The following is a 15,244-nucleotide window of genomic DNA, read 5'->3' as shown; positions in this document are numbered from 1 at the left end:
CACCCCGTTTCAACATTTTTTATGCAATAACTCAACTTCAAACTTGAGCCAACCCATTCCAACCCAATTCCTGAATCCATTTTGATCAATTTCAAAACACCGTTCACCCACCAATCCAACACCCAAACTATATGATGCAAAATTATCAAAATCTACAAGTTCAATTTCCACCACACTTTCATCTTGGCTTTAACCCGTATGCAATGAATCCATAACCTCCATCTACTCGATCGTCTAGAACATCATCCTCATCCTCAGTAGCTCATTTGGGTTGAAAGAAGAAGGATAAACCCATTGTCGAAAGTCACGATACATAAATGGAGTATTGCCGAAGAAACAATTCTAGCACGTGCTTACATTGAAATCTCTGTTGGAATTTTGTTATAAAATATTAAATAACATAATTTATGTGTTTATTAGTATTAATTAATGTTCCGTTAACTCATATTAAAGGTAGTGGGTTAAATAAGGTAGGTATGTTCACTAAGATTTATAATTTTCTTGTAACTGCACTACAGTCTGTACATGCACATAAATTGTATAAGTTATACTCAAATTAATGACGTTCAACTTCTATATAATAAATATATGTTTATTAATTATACATAGATGACACTGTGATGGTTTACATGCATGTTAATTCATGTACGTGTGAATCGTTAGAAGTTGCTTCCCTATCATGTGATCTAGCTAGTAACACTTGATATGATCAATATATACACCTTCCATTGTGAACTGGTATTAGTGTTAGATGTGACGCCCTTGAGTTGAGAAATAATACTAGTACACATGTGCTCAAAGAAGTTTGTTGCCTAGTGAACTACGTACTATAAGTTCACATTTTATATTTGCATCGTTTAAAGTTATATAGTTCGTATAGCATTTAAAATATAAAATATATTTGAAGACCGAGCATCATCCCTATAAGAGCATTCTCATCCCATCCCTATCTCCATCTCTATAATTACACTACAAAACACTACATTTCTCTCTCATGTTCAATTAAATAATATTTTTTTATACATTTATCATTACAGTTTTCTCTCTCCTCTACCTACAACCAATTCAACAAATATTAAAAAATAAATAGGGACAAACAAAGTTTCCCTAAATTTACAAAAAATCACTACCTATTCTCTCTCCACCCTATAATTTACACTCATAACCACTCAAAACCCCACCTTATAATTCACATACTCTCCTCACATAAATTTAGAGGATGGGATGTGAATGCTCTAAGGTGTTTTTAACTTAATGCATTTGAAAACCCACCATACGAAGATTCAAGATCAACTTCCATGTTTGGAGCCCTAATCTACCGCCCCATCACACCGTTCGAAACCCTAGAATATAATTTTCAATTGAGAGCGACAATGCTTGAGGTGAAGACGATGAGGTTTTGTGGAGGGAAAAAGTTATACAGACACATATATGTGGGAGGCAGATGGGTTGATTTAACGGGGAATTTAAATAGTCATCCAACCAAGGTACTAAACTTTGAACTACTGGTGTGGCTTCCCAAACCTAGGAACCACAAGTAAAATTCAGTCAAACCATAAGTATCATTCGTATACTTCAATTCTTACTAAAAAGATAATTGTAACGTCCTGCTTTTGAAAAATAATTAATAAAATAAAGTTCGTTTATTTAATAGTATGTCGTTTATCGGTTTAAATAAATAAACTAATAAAAGGTGGGCTTGGCATTTAAAAGATGAATTAAGGGATGAAATAGACTTTAGGTTTATGGGCTTAAGGAAGTATAAATACCCCTTAAACCCTAATCATTTCCATTTTTATCCATCTCTACACCATAGCCCACCTTCAAAAACACACACGAACATCATCCTATATCCCAAGCCAAGATCCGAAGGTGAAAACTCGAGCTTGTTGGTGCTAGAACGTCATAACGAGCCAAACCGACATCAAACCTAGATCGTGTTCGTGAAAACCGATTCGTTAAAGGTACGTTTATAACGGAAAATTGTTCATTTATGTTCGTTTATATAAGTAATCCTAGATCTATATGAATATGGTTAAAACGAATCAAACGAACTGATTCACAGTGCAATCCATTAACAATTGATAGGTTAATCGATGACATGAAGAACCGGTTATAAAGATGAATCAAATACGCCATTAAAAACGAAGTGTTTAACTGTTTGGTTGATTAGGGTATGTAGGCGCTATGGTTACGAGCATACTGATACCAAAATTGTGATGTTTCATCGTGATTTGGGGTTTAATCGCAGATTTGATGTTGACTGTTCTTGACAATTTTGACTTTGACCCCTGAGTCAAAGGCTTGGATAAGATTGATGCTCATTCGTCACAATTGAACAAATCACCGTCATTCGTTAGGTAGTCATAACGAATGAGAATGCATGCGTAACGAAAGAGCCCTCATTCGTCATGTAGGAGTCACGAATGACCTTGTTCATTCCTCATGTTGGGACAACGAATCAAGCCATTCCTTATAATAGGTGGAGCCATTCGGCATAGCGAATGATACTGAAACCAGAACGAAGATGTCTTAACGAATCAGACCATTCGTTATAACGAATGAAGTCATTCGTCATAGCGAATGGGTTAGCGAATGGGATAACAAATGAGGCTTAATCAGTGGCCATTCGTTATAGCGATTGGGATAGCGAATAAAATAATAAATTAAGAATTCTAATAAAAATCGTGTTAAGACAGTTAGTAAAAATAAAATTTTCCCAAGCCGCAGGTCAGGGACTCTGCCCCTTGGACCCCCGCTAAGGGCTGCCGCCCCTAGAACCTTGCTGCCAGGGGCGCTGCCCCCGGACCCCCGTTCATCGAGGGTTATATTAGACTAGAAATATGATATGGGTAGTATTAGTAAATTGATACGTGTAATTGTTATACAGTTAGCCATGCCCAGTTAAAGAAAGGAGTTACCATTAACTTAGAAAGGAACCGAGCTCAGACGAGTTTCTAGCCCTACTTCCTTGTTATGTTTTCGGGGCTGTGTGCATACTCGATGTGATTAGTTAATACACTTACCTTAAGTGGTAAGCGTATGCCTTCTATGATTTTATGTATGAATGAATGCTTGACGATACGTGAACGATCTCCGGATATTGCATGTACCGCCATGTAATAGTGTGATATGTTATTGTTTTATGAATAAGGTATGAATGATATATGAAAGTTATGGAAAAGATTAAGTATATATGTGAAAGTACATAAATTTAAATATAAAGAAGACAATGCATGGTTGTATGGAGGTATGTTTAAAGGGGTTGCATACCCTAACAATATATGCGAAGTTAACAGGGTTGCATACCCTAATAATATATGCGAAGGTTACAAGGTTGCATACGCTATCAATATATGCGAAGGTTATAGGGCGAAACGCTCTTTAAAACGTTGGGATGATTACGTATCTATAAGTAAGCTAAAACAAGAAAGAATTAAAGTATGAAAGAATGAAAGTATGTATGTACGAATGAAAGAAAGGTAACAAACTAAATATGTAATATGTGTCTTCGGATACATATATATGTAAGTATGTGAATGTATTGTATGTTTCCTGATTAACTAGAACTCACTCAGCGTAGCTGACTTTTAGTATGCACGTAGGTTAATAGGCTGAAGCACTTAGCTTGAGGGAGACACATGACAGGATCTGAAGAAGCTGGCATCTGCAAAAAGATTTGTGAGGATGTTAAATAAGATGTTTTATGTTATGTTTTTAAAGACAAGTTTGAATGTTTGTAACGAATGATCGAAACTTTATTTATTCCGCGAAAGATTTAATTACCTCTGATATTTTTGAACTGTGTTTATGAGTAAATCCTCATAAACAATAATCTTAAACAACCGAGGCCTTACAATAATCTTAAACAAAAACTTAAATAATTAAACGAAAATAAAGTGAAAATGCGCAAGATATCCATTTTGACCAACAACATTACTTGACTAGCCACCATTTCTAAAAATGCCTAAAACGGTCATCCAAGGCAATAACAGACGGCCATATGTTTAAAACCATCAAGGCAATAACTAGCCACCATATGTTTAAAACATGCCATCTGCCGGGTTATGAAACCATCAAGATGACAAGGTCCATTTCAGGTAATTTTTAAATAATAGCTGGTCGTGGGAATTTTTTTATTTTATGTCAAAATGACTATTTTGATCATTTTCCATGACAATAAAATAAAACCTAATATAAGAGGGGTGTTTGTGATTTCTTATTTTTACCTTCTTCTAACTTATAACTTATTTTAAGGAGGTTAAAAAGGTGTTTGAATTGTTTTATATATGTGGGAATAAGTTGATAAGCTACATTAGTATTGTAACTTATAACTAATATCCCAAAAATATGCTAGGATCCTAAATTACATGGAAAGTTAGAGAAAAAGAAAAGCGTTACTATACATACATTTCACATGAGGAAATATAGAAATTTACCAACGGGGTTTGTTGGTTGAAATTGAATCATCATCATCATCATTGGTTGAGAATGGGAGGTTGTTTCTCAGACGTTAAGGGTGGAAAAGCGGCCGTAGGCGGTGGTGGCCATATTATTAATAACATGCCACCACCTGATCATTCCAAGACGACATCCAGTAGTACGCAACCAAATGACGCCGTTGATTACTTTTATCGCACCAAAGGCCTTCAGCCACTCCGCATTTTCATCGAGGTACGTGTTTAATCACTACAAGCATGATCATTTTTAGAGATTTTTTTTGTGATCGATCAGCAGCAGCTGGTTATATATAGTTGCTACTTTTTTATGATCGGTAGTTTTTTATATATAGTACGTATTGATTTTAGTGCTACTTAATTCAATTGCCTGATTACATTACATTAGCTTAGCTGTTTTGTTTTGTTATACATGTTATTATATATGTATGAATTGAATCCACAATTCTAAAATAATAATTCTAGATATTGTCTTACTTTTTGGCGGGAAATTAATAGTAGCAAGCATGTTTATTCAATTCCGTACAGTACTATTTGCTTATTAAACAATCACTTACTTTCAAAATTTCTTCTGTTGTTTTACTTTTGATATATCAGCTAGCTAGCTAGTTAAACAATGCTTTAGGCTGAGGGGTGTGGAGCGCGAGAGGGGGCGCGTGAACCCATCCGCTCGCGCCCCGGGGCGCGAGCACCACACCACCGAGGCGCGAGAGGGGCGCGAAAGGGGCGCGAGCACGCAGACCAAGGCTGGCGCAAGGCCAGTCACGGCTGAAAATGGGCGTAAAGTGGGCTTGGGAATGCGTGCATGGCCGTTGGGGCTTAGAAATAGAGCCGTTGGCTCTTTAAGTTTATTAAAAAAAATTTTTTTTTTCTCTATATAAACCAATATCAACCCAATATCACATACCACACCCAAAATCACATAAAATACTTACCACAACCTCAAAAAAACCCAAAATCACCCCATCTTTCAAACCTTTTTTTAAAAACATGGCTGGAAATTGGTACCCAAACCTAGATTCAGATTACAGTTACGACGATTTATGGTCGGCACCGGACCAACCGATGTTTTATTCGGGGTCGCAACAATCATCCGGCTTTCAACCATCCAACATATAACCGTCTCCTAACTTTGTTGTTCCGGAGACACAAGAACCAGAAGGTGAATCTGCGGGACAAAGAAGACGCGTCCACCGGAAAAAACAAGTTGCAACGGACGGGTCGGGTTCGGCTTCGACTTCGACTGGAAGGACGAAACGGAAAACCACTCCGTGGTCATCGGATGAGAAGGAAGCCCTGTGTCGGGCTTGGATAGTCATTTCTGAGGATCGGCGTTGCGGTAATTGTTTTAACGTTTTTAAAAATGATTTTTAATAAAAAAGTTAAATAAAAAAGTTAAATGACTTACAAATTTATTTATGCATTTTGCAGCGGACTACCAAAAGAGCAAGGTCTTTTGGACAAAGGTTAGGGAGACGTTCTATTCGCTCGTTGGGAGTACAGAGCGGAACGCCGATATGATTTCGGGTCGGTGGACCGAAATCAGAAAATTTGTCGGCTTGTTTACTAATCTGTTCAACAGGAACGCCGGTCGTATGAGACCAAGTGGCAGTGACGATTTGGCGGTTTATAATTTCACTGTCGAAGAGTGGAAGCAGGAGTGCCTGCGGAGGTATGGGACGGTGAAGACGTGGGACGATGTAAAGGTGTGGGAGAGGTTGAGAAGGTGTTCTAAGTGGGTTGAGCTGGTGGCGCCGGACCTTGATGCGGAAGTAGGGCCGAAACGGACTAAAACTAGTTCGTCTGGAGCGTATAGCACTTCCGCCGGGTCGGATTGCCGGGTTGGATTCGACCTAAACGTTGCGGGGGAGGAAACGTCTTCACCGCCGAGGAGGCGGCCATTGGGAAGGGACGCCAGGGGGAAAAAACCGGCTGAGGGGGAAGCCGTAAACATCACCGATCTTGTTGAATCCCTCAATAAATTCAACAAAACCATGGAGGTGGTCTCTAATGACAAAAAGGAAAAAAAAAGAATGAGAGATTTGGACTTCCTTACAAGAGACTTCAGTAACCTAAATCCGGTCGACCAAATGCTGATGGAAAAACAAAAGGAACGTATCCGGAAGAGGTTGATCGAAGAAGACCAAGCCGAAGAATAAGAATAATGTTTTTTTTTAGTACCTTAATTTTTTTTTTAGATATTAATGTGTTTTTTTAATTAATGTGTGTTTTTTTAAATAATTTATGAGTTTTTTTAATAATACGTTTTTTTAATACATTTATAAAAAAATAAAAAAAAAACCGCTCGCGCCCCCTCTCGCGCCCCTCCACACCAGGGCCCGGGGCGCGAGCACCACAACCAACACCCATCTTATCAAGTTTCTCTCTCTGCCATACGTCACAATATTATTGGCTGGAGCCCCCACTCGCGCCCCCTCTCGCGCCCCCCACACCCCTCAGCCTTATGGTATATTATTACTAAATTGACAGAGGTTAAATCATTCATTTAGTGTGTATATATATATATATATATATTATACCTGACTTTAATCAGTTTCCACACATGCAAGTCAACATGCATGATTACATGATGGCTTTTGGGATTTGGAGTTTCATACTCAAAACATACAGCATATAAACAATTAATTATATGTTATAGATAACTTTACACATTTTGCATTCTTGAGTTTAATCTTTCTTTACACAATCAATTATCATTTCTATTCTGTGTTGCTCTATGTTTTGTTGATGTTGATATTAGATAACAAATGAAAACAACAAACAACCTTCTATTCAATATGCGGCTAGTTGTATATATGTGTCTATCTCTTGGAAGCTATTCTTAATTTCCCACATCGATCATGTGACTGACTGATAATGAAATCGCAGTTATCTTTTTCAGCTTCAGGATTACGTGATCTTGACGTCATGTCAAAGGTACTCTTCAACTAGATCATACTTTTTAGTGTTTTAATGTTTTCTTTATCAATTTGCTTCACATATTTTCTTCTTGTCTGTTTTGCAATTTAACAAAGCTAAGAATATATATATGTTGATGTTATGCTTTTTCTTAATTGTAGAGCGACCCTATGGCAGTTGTATATGCCAAGAAGAAAAATGGAAATCTTGAGGAAGTTGGTCGCACGGAGGTGATCATCAACACCTTGAATCCTGTGTGGATTCAGAAAATCAATGTTGCATTTCACTTTGAATTTGTTCAGCCACTGGTGTAAGCATACTGCTAGTTTGTTTAGTTGTTCATACTATATATTAGGTATGACTTACCATTAATAAATTATCGGCATATCTATGTGTCTGTTTCAGTTTCCGGGTGTATGATGTGGATACAAAGTATCATAATAAGCCAACAAAGGTTAAAATGTCAAAGTTGTTCGATCTTTTTATGTCATATATAATTTATCTTTAATCTGTATATGTTGCACAGATGCTGGACCTAAAAGTCCAAGATTATGTTGGTGACGCTAACTGTGTTTTGTCAGAGGTAATTTTACTTGCAGTTCTAGTCATTGTCAAACTTTTAAACAAGTTTTTCTTTTGTTAGATTTTGGGTTTCATAAAACATATTTAAACGGGTCAAATGTGTTAAAATTTATTTGAATACTATAGATACCCCTAACACGCTCTCTCTTTAGATAATAATAATCTGTTTTGTGGAAATAAGACAACTTAGGAATCCTTGTGGCTTAGTTTAATACTGTCGATGCTGCAAATTATAATTTCAGTAATACATAATAAGTTTTTTATGAAGTTTTCAAGGACTCGAATTGACCGGAACCTTTTTTACCCATTACACCTGATCAAAGCTGATTAATCCTGTTCATCCAAAATTGGCAGATGATGACTCACCGAAGCCGAAGTATGACTCTAAAACTCGATGGTGGAAACAGGCATGCTGTGGGTTCAATAACCGTTCATGCAGAGGAAACCATTGCTTCCAAAATGGCTATTGAGACAAGGCTCAGATGTTCAAACTTGGATAAGTTCTCTAAAAGTGTAATGACTCTCTCTAAACACCTATTAACAAACTTTTCAATATTTAATATTTAATTTTTACTTATTTAGGACCCATTCTTAAGAATCTCTAGGGTGGTTGAGATTGGAAGTCCTATTCCAATTTGCAAGACAGAAGTAGTTAACAATAATTTGGACCCTGTATGGAAGCCGCTATGTATACATACACAGCAGTATGTGAGCAAGGTGAAGTTGACTAGTTTTATTCTCTATGTATGATTCTCTTCTTTTATGTTCTACCAAATTACATATATTTTATTCTTCAGGAAAATCCTTTAGTTGTAGAGTGTTTTGACTTCAATACCAATGGCAACCACACACTTATCGGGTATAGTTTTTGTTGTTTTGACTTCAATACGTAAATGGTCAAACTCGTAAATAATGGGTTGAAATGGCTGCATCCAATTCTCGTGCTTACCTAACTAATTATAGGTGAATAATTTTCTTATTACAGTAAGCTGCATACATCAATTCAAGGCCTGGAAAATCTTCACAAAACAAATGCAGGTGCAAATTTTGTCTTGCCATCTTCTTGTCACAAAGACCACGAGAAGGTAAATAGTGTTTATTTGTTTTAATACAATTTCCAAAGCACTTGTGCAGTTTTATTTGAAAATTGAATGATAAATAATATACTTAATGAAGCATTATAGCTACTAACTACGAAACAGTTGCATCTTATGTGTACATGTTATATAGGTTCTCAGGGGTAAACTTTTTGTGGACGGATATGAAGAAAGGGAGTTGTATAGTTTTCTTGATTATATTTCTAGTGGGTTTGAACTCAACTTCATGGTTGCTGTTGATTTTACAGGCAAGTGTGCTTTAATTAAATATGCTAAAATTATGCGATATCTACTAATGATTAATTTCGCAGCTTCTAATGGTGATCCTCGAAGCCCTAATTCATTGCATTACATTGACTATTCGGGTCGCTTAAATGCATATCAGCAGGTTAATTAGCTAGCTGGTTTACCACTTTTTTCTATTATTTTAAACTGCTTAAATGTCTACTTATTTGCTAATATATGTTTTTTTTTTTTTTTTTTTTTGTGATTACAGGCTATTATGGAGGTTGGGGAAGTGATACAAGTTTATGATTATGATAAACGCTTTCCTGCATGGGGTTTTGGTGGGAAATTATACAATTGCTCTGTATCTCATTGTTTCAATCTGAACGGAAATGCACTTTGAGGTAAAATTATTTTGACCAGTTAGCCAACCCGTCCTTTTTTCCACCTGTACTATTTATTTACCGACGCAGGTTGAAGGAGTACAAGGGATAATGGATGCTTATAGAAACGCGCTGCATACTGTCTCTCTTCACGGGCCCACTTTATTTGGTCAAGTAGTCAACCACGCTGCGGAAATAGCTGCTCAATCCCTCTCAACCAATCCCACCAAATACTTTATCTTGCTAATCATAACGGTAAACATGTTACAAAAGTACAAAACAATTGTGCATACGTGTTACTCGTTTTATTTCTTTATAATCTATAATAAATCATCATCTTATTTTATCAGGATGGAGTTGTTACAGATCTTCAAGAGACTATAAATGCACTTGTGAGGGCCTCGGATTTACCCTTCTCGATTCTAATTGTTGGAGTTGGGAATGATGATTTTAAACAAATGGAGGTAAATGGTTAAAAGTCATATCAACTAAAGTTAGGCTCATTCACGTGTGATTTGCAACCCTAATAGTAACTTGTAACAGATTTTGGATGCTGACACCGGACCACGTTTGGAGAGCTCAACGGGAAGAATAGCTACTCGAGACAATGTTCAGTTTGTTCCTATGCGTGACGTAAAGCGTAAGTAACATACAAATTAAATTCTGCACACTTCTCTGTATTTGAGTTATTTATATCTCCTAACGGGTCAAATGGGAATATAAAATAGTTCAGTTATAAAGGAAACATGCCAAATGGGTTAAAACGAGTTTAAACTGTACATTTCAAGCCATGCAACCATATATACGGTTTGAATAAATGATATAATATTGTAGCAATTAGCTCAAGTTGTTATATTTAGCACTCTAATTATTTATATATATATAAAAACACTGAACCAAAAGTGTTTTATGTACATTGTGTAGATGGAGAGAGATCAATGGTGCAGGCTCTATTGGAAGAGTTACCGGGTCAATTCTTGACTTTTATGAGAAGTAGAGATGTCAAGCCACTCGTACACCATACTCCTTAATTGTGTTTAATGACTTGAATCTTGGTGTCATTAATCGAATGCATACTCGGTCTCTAACTAGCAACAATTTTTAAAAGTTATAAGCTTGTGGGCGCGAACTCAATGACAATATGCGCTTGGTTCTTAAAGAAAGTTATATAAAGCATGAAAACGCAGAGTACGTATAGCGTATGATCATAAATTCGAAGTTGAAAACAATGTAACCTTTTGTGGTCTCAATGATTGAAATGAATGATATAGTGTTTGTCTGTTTGATAAGAATACATCACTGGATTGTGCATATGATATGATTAAAGTTATGGGTTTAGGGCTACAAATGAGTTGTTAGATTAGATTGGTTTTATGAATACATGAATGCATTAATATGACAATAATTACAGTATTATTATACTGATAATTTGAATTATTTTATAATAAAAAATAAGTTTGGAGGTGAATGAATAGAGACAACTTTTTGTTTAAAACTGTAATAGTTCGTCTTTGTAACACATTTGCTTAGGAAACTTGTATTTTTAATTAACAAAACTTATATATCAATTATAATTAATGCTTCACTTTGTAATATTGATAAAAAATAATTAATTACACAGAGGGTTCATCTACGTGGTTTGATAAAACTACTGGTTTTGTCGCTAATTACATTGTTCGCTTTCATAAGATGTAATAATTTAACAGGTTTATTTTAGGTGTTAATGGACTCACGTGCTATGCACACCAGGGGTAATTCAGTCCTTTTAGTTCATTCCTTTTGACGTACAATTATCAATGTGGGGACCACGGCTAGCTCACTTAGGCCATATGTAATGGGGCTACAATTTGGGCGATTTTGGGCGAGTAGGGGCGCGAACACCCCCCCTTCCCCCGGCGATTTTTGGGCTATAAGGGGGCAGGCGGGGTTCTTTTATCGCCCAGAGTGTTTGAAAAATATTATTATTATATTCTAATGACCGTTGCAAATGGTCAAATTTAAAAAAAAATATTAATTAATTAAAACAATATATATATATATATATATATATCTATATCTATATAAACATACACCTTCTTCTCCATTTCATATCCATTTCATACACAAATTCTTCAAAAAATCTAGCAAAATGAATCCTACAAACAACCCGAACCAACCGAAACCCGTGGAACTCACCGCTATCATGACCGAAATCATCAAAAAACACGAAACGTTTGTCGAGGAACTCAACGATACCGTGTGAGAAACCAACAAACAACACGAAAAGATTGCCGCTATGATGGAGTTGCGGGAAATGAGTAAAGAATACGAATCCCTCAAAGCGGTCGGGTCACACGAAGAGGCCGCATTGTTGCAATGACGACGAGTCGAAAAAATACGCGAATATTATGGATATCAGTATTTTTTTTAGTTATGTTTTTTTAGTTATGTATTTTTTTGTATTTCTTTTTAATATTAATGCATTTTTATTTAATTATTTAAATAAATTGGTTTTTATTTGATTAGTTTAATTATAAAAAAAAATAATAAAAAACGATAATGTGGGCCCAGTTTGTAGCCCCTACACCATTACACCTCAAAAACAAATTCCCACTCCTTGCTGACTGGGCGCCACGTGTCACAATTCGCCCCCATTTGTAGCCCCCTCTACTACGCATAGCCTTAGAGCATTCAAATTCAATCCTCTATCTCTAAATTCAAAATTACACTAAAAAACACTACATTTTCTCTCACATTTCAACTCAATAATATTTTTTTATACCTTTATCATTACCATTTCTTTTCCTTTCACTCACAACCACTTTCAAAATATATTAAAAAACTATAGGGTATGAACATTTGCTTTTCAAATATACAGAAACATCACTACATGTCTGACTTCTTCACTTACAACACCCTAAACCAGTTCCCACATTATAAAAACTTCACTCACAATTTTTTATGTATTGAATGTGAATGCTCTTATTAGTGGTTTTTGCCTCTTAATGAGAGTTCTTGGGTTCTAATTGTAACCATCCCAAATGTGTGATTGAGAATGTGAACTATGGAAAAATGGATTTGTCCTACATTGGTGAAATGAAAAATTTCTTGTTCCAGATTGATAAAATGATAAATTGTGAGCTCCTTATAATGTGGCTCACAAGATGATATTTTTGTATGACAAGACACACTTGGTGGCCTTAGCAAGAGTGCAGAGCACCCAATCTGCACACGCACGACCCGAGCTAGTGCTAATCGGCAAGCCTATAAGGCCATAGCGCTGTGCGAGGACCTTCCTTTGAGGCCGTTGCGATACGTGACTGACTTCAAAATAAGCTATAAATGGGGAGCTCATGCTTGTTATGCAGCTTATTCCAAATCATTCCCTCTTGTTTTCTTATATAATAGTGTTGGTATAATACCACTAGTAGCTACAACGATACCTTGTCCGATTGATCGAGACTTTGATACATGAATCCAAATCTATGCCTGAACAAGATAAGACTTTATGCCATTGTGTAAAGTTTTCAATCTCGTGATTATCATTAAAGCTTTTCGGTTTATACTAATATGTACTACACGGTATTAAATTACGTGCTTACACCAGGAAGCTCGTAATTTGTAAATTTGCAAGGTGAGACATTCAAGTTTTTGTACAACTCACATTTGTGTGAGATAACCGGTTTTCCAACACTGTCATTGAGATTTTTAAACCTGTTTAACTCAAGACATAGTATAAAAGTCCAAATGTTTTCAAAACTGTTTTCATTACATTACAATGATTAAGTCTTTGTAAACTTATGGGATGGTTACTACTGGTATTGTGGGTTTATATATATATATATTAATTATGTGTATCATTACTTAGTGGACAAAGATTTAACCAATAAGTAATATGACCATAGTCATAAATACGATCGAGTGAAAAGTACATTCGGCAATTGTTAAGCAAGCAAATGTAAAATCATCTTAATGTTGTACTGTAAATATCTGTCTTTTTTTTCAAATGAATGTACTCACTAGTATTTCCCACTGATTAAATATTTTTAAACATGTTTTAGGTGACTTGTTGTAAAGAAATAGAAACAGTGCTACAAAGCACTCCATCTTAAATAAGTGGTTTTTGACCAGAATAAAGAAATATTTTCTTTTTGTAAATTAGGGTTTATCCTTTTAAAACTACGGTTTGTATAAATATGGTTTAATCCTTGTAAAACTACGATTTGTATAAATTAGGGTTTACCCTCGTAAAACTACGGTTTGTAAATTAGGGTTTATCCTTGTCGCCAGAATGTACTCACCAGTATTTCCCTCATTCCATCACCAGCCTCCCTGCACACACTCAAACCCTAAAACATTCCCCTACAATCCGGATTCAGATCTGGGCTAAGGAGAGGAAGATTTCATGATTCAAGCATCATCAAACAGCAAGAAACACGTCCAAATCTACATCTAGACTCGAACCGGAAACAAAAAAAAGTATGTTCTTGTTGTAAAGGTTAGGTTTTTAGGTCGGTTTTCCATAGGATTTGATATTAGGGAAAATCAGGTTGTGTAATGTAAGAAAAACATAAACTAACAAGTTGTTTTGAATGAAACGGGACAACCGGGTATTGTTCGATATGTGAAACCCCGGAAAAATTAGCCTTATGTCGCGGTTAATGTAACAATGACTTTCTGAATAAAATATTGTAATAAATAAAATAATAATATTATATTCTAAAGTCTTCAAAAATATGTGTGCTATATTTAATTAAATTCTAAAAATTTAAATTTGTCTCGTAATGGACATTGAGCGTAATGAACATTGGCGATACCCCGGGAAGTTGAAAAGTCCAAAGTAGTTGGGACCAACCCGAAATTTTTATTATTAATAAAAATAGTGGACATAAGTGATAAACTTATCTTTAGAATTTTCCGTTGGGCGAAAACCAATAAGTTTGCAGTTAAGAGCCGGTAGCGGACACTAGATGGACCCGAAACCCAATATCACCAAAAATTATGTTCTTCGACTCAAGGCGTCAGGAATCTAAAATCGGATAAAGTCTGACAAAAATTATTGAAAACGGAACTCGTTTGATTAGTGAATGATCAACATACGTTAAAAACGGAAATGCTAGATCATAGTTTAAATACCACCAAACATTTCCTTTTCCCCACATTTCCAGCCGACCCCACCCTTTTTCTCTTATGTTGACCAATCACCATCCATGCAATCTAATGATTGCTATGGATTCTTTGAAGACGTTATTTAAGCCACCAAACATTCTCCACACTGCACATATCTATCCTACTTACCAACTCACCCTATCTACACTTTCCCTCTCCCTATATATCGATCATCATCTTCCTCCCTACCTTTTATCTTCCATTTTTCTCAAGAACCTCAATCAAGAAATCATCCATTGAGCTTGTTAAAATATAATAACACCACCACTTATCCTTAAGCAATAAAACAAATACCAAAAAAACCCATACCACCACCACCATAAACCTGACGACAACCCACCCCACCCCTACTTCACCTTACATTTTCATTATCATTCTCATCTCATCTCATCTCTCCAAGGTTTAAAATAGCTCTAAGGGTTGAACAAGAATC

General features: G+C 35.8%; 1 pseudogene; it reads left to right on the top strand.

Annotated features, from left to right (window-relative positions):
- Positions 1 to 4,491: 4,491 nt before the first annotated feature.
- On the top strand, positions 4,492 to 11,039 carry LOC143614321 (protein BONZAI 3-like; annotated as a pseudogene).
- Positions 11,040 to 15,244: the final 4,205 nt, after the last annotated feature.

Source organism: Bidens hawaiensis, unplaced genomic scaffold (assembly GCF_021521415.1).
Source record: "Bidens hawaiensis isolate Kalapana, Puna unplaced genomic scaffold, B.hawaiensis_p1.1 tig00039639_1, whole genome shotgun sequence".
NCBI classification, from domain to species: Eukaryota; Viridiplantae; Streptophyta; class Magnoliopsida; order Asterales; family Asteraceae; genus Bidens; species Bidens hawaiensis.
This window is presented reverse-complemented; position numbering and strand designations above follow the sequence as displayed.